Raw genomic sequence first — 2,799 nt, forward strand, 5'->3', positions numbered from 1 at the left:
AGGGTTTCTTTCAGTAGAAGCTATTTCTCTAGTTTTTAATACATTTTTACTCCCAGTAGGGTTTTTTTTAATATTCTTTTTGAAGCTTGAGTATATTTTCTTCTCTTCTAATTTTTCCCCTTATCCACTGACAGCTCTGGCTTTTTGTGCATCTTTTTTCTGCAGCTGAAATAATTGTGAAGCATTTTCTTAACAATTTTTGATAATATTTTATTGTTTGTTTTCTGTATGCTAAATCAATGCTGTTAGATGAGCTATGAATACAGGACCTATTACTTAACTACTTCAGAAATAGCAATGTCCATTGGGTCCTAGATAACAGAAATAATAGCTGTTAAATTTAAGGACTGGAGGCTTTCCAGTTACTTTCAGAGAAAAATATTGCTGATTTCTGAGAGTGTGAAGATGCAATATAAATGGAGAACTCCCAATACATCCCGCCCCCCCGCCCTGTGAGCCCTATATGCTTTTCAACTATGAGGTCCCAAGTTAGATTTGGCTTAGATAAAGCTCTTAGAGAAGTTGAGCACAAGGAACTAGAGATGAGTGAGAAACCACTACTGTCTGGGAACAGCCTAAAACTCAATTCTGTTCACGTATCTGGTCTCTGAGAGGATAAGACCCTGATCCTGCAGTGACACAGAGGCAGTAGTCTGTAGAGCTTTCTTGGCTTCCCCGTCAATGAGACTGTAAGACTGGGGCCTGGCTGTTTGCTTTTACTTTTGCACATGGCTGCTTAGCTGAAGTAAGCACAAGCTATTACTGTTTTTATACACATGCGTGCGCACATACACGTGTAATGTATATTTAGCATGCTTTAATAAAACATTGAATACAACAAACAGTGGCAATGAAAATTACATGCTCTTGTAAACATTTTTATTTTCAACTAGGTTTTGTGCTGTGATGCTGCAGAGGCATCTACAACATAATCAGCTTGGTAATAGAAGAAAGTCATTTCTTACAATGATCCTAGAGCCCTTTGTTAATGTCAAGGATAATTTGGGCTGACTGATTTGATTGCTGCTCTTTTCCGGCAAGAGGTCTCAATAAATGAAACTGCTTGCCTGGATAATTTAGGCTTATATGATTGCCAGCAAGCTAATGATGCAAACACAGCTGAAATAAAATTTCTGCTTTATATTGGAGGTTAATCAAAAAAGGGGGGGGGGGGGAAATCCACTTAAACACCTGCAGTATGGACTCTGTCAAAACAGGGAAGAACTGTTTGCCAATCGCACGATGGAAAGTGACTTGTGTGTATTATGAGACATGTTTCAGACAACTGGCATTTATAGATCACTAGGACACTATTTTATGTTGTTGCTGATAAGTTATCTATTCCCTTTTACTTCCTGCCCTGGTCAAAATGGGCTGTTAAAGTGTAAAGGTTTTAAGGTAGGGATTTTTCTTTAAAAAAAGAGGAGGAAGGTGAAGCTCCACAGATATTTACACTGAACTTAGTATTCTGCAGTGATTTATTGGGGATTGAAGCTACAGCTTCTTCATTTAGAAGATTTATGTATGAATTGCAGAACATTTGCTCAAACCATTTTTTTTCTGGCATGACTAGTTTGGAGAAAGACTGGTTCTGGTGCATGTATTGATTCTGTATGTTACATGCAGTTCTGCCTGGGAGTAACTAGAAAAAAAAGTTTATCAAGAAACAGAAAACTGAGTCTGTTCCTCAGCTGCACTACTTAATCAAGAAGGTATTACAGGCCTTGAGGGGTGGGGGAAAAGAAACCCAAACCTTGTTATTATACTTGGCTCTTAAAATGCTTTAGAGGCCTATTCATAATTTAATTCTAGGTCAGCCTGTTCCTTACTATTTGTCATTTTTTTGATTTCCTGTTGTTCTTTTTACGTTCTTTCATGAGTCCATCAGGATTTACCAACCGTAAGCAAGTTTTCAAATTACCTAGGTTTAAAGCAGAATCATTTATAGTGAATTGTCTTTGCACAGATTATTTCAAAGCTGTCTGTGATTAGTTTTCTTCAATTCTTCAGGTGCTTTGATTGAAGACTTGCAATTCTGGGAAAAAAAAGGTGCACCTCATTATGAACAGAAATCTTACATCATTAGGAGTTAGGCAAGTCAGAGGTATATCAGCTAGTGGTTACATTAATCAATGAATAAAGTAGTTCTATCTGTACCTAATTAAGTGGATATACAATGATAACCTTTGGAGATGATCAAGCCATGTTATATATACTCTTCATTGTAGTTTATTTTAATCTTTTTATAATGCTTCCGGTTATTGTCAAATCCTACTGCCTTACATATTGTAAAAGACTAGATTCTTTTTTGCTGTAGCATCACTAGAATAAGTTGGGTTTTATCAAGGTTTAGTTCAGTTCTTCATGGGATTTAAGGGGATGGCTTTAAAGGAAACAGAGTAAAATGTGTATGCGTGATATATGCACGTTCATAGACTAGACACTGTTTGGGTTAAAACAAGGTGTCTCTGTGTGTGTACATAATGAATATCAGTTGTTTATGAATAGCTTTCCAAAAAGTAGAACACATCTGTTTTGTAGCTTGCTTATTGTTATGGCGTATGAAGGATTGAGGAGTCATGATTTTCTTGCAGAAAAGGAAAATCATAATTTCTTTTATGTTGTTATGAATTCTTAGTGTTCTTAGTTGCCTTTATCTTTGACTTTTAAATTAGAAAGTTTGAAATAAAAGTATACACATGTAACTGTGTCGTGGTTTAATCTCAGTCGGCAACTGAGCCCCATGCAGCCGCTCGCTCACTCCCCCCCGGTGGGATGGGGGAGAGAATCGGAAGGCTA

The sequence above is a fragment of the Aptenodytes forsteri genome, unplaced genomic scaffold (assembly GCF_000699145.1).
Source record: "Aptenodytes forsteri isolate BGI_AS27 unplaced genomic scaffold, ASM69914v1 Scaffold54, whole genome shotgun sequence".
Taxonomy (NCBI): Eukaryota; Metazoa; Chordata; class Aves; order Sphenisciformes; family Spheniscidae; genus Aptenodytes; species Aptenodytes forsteri.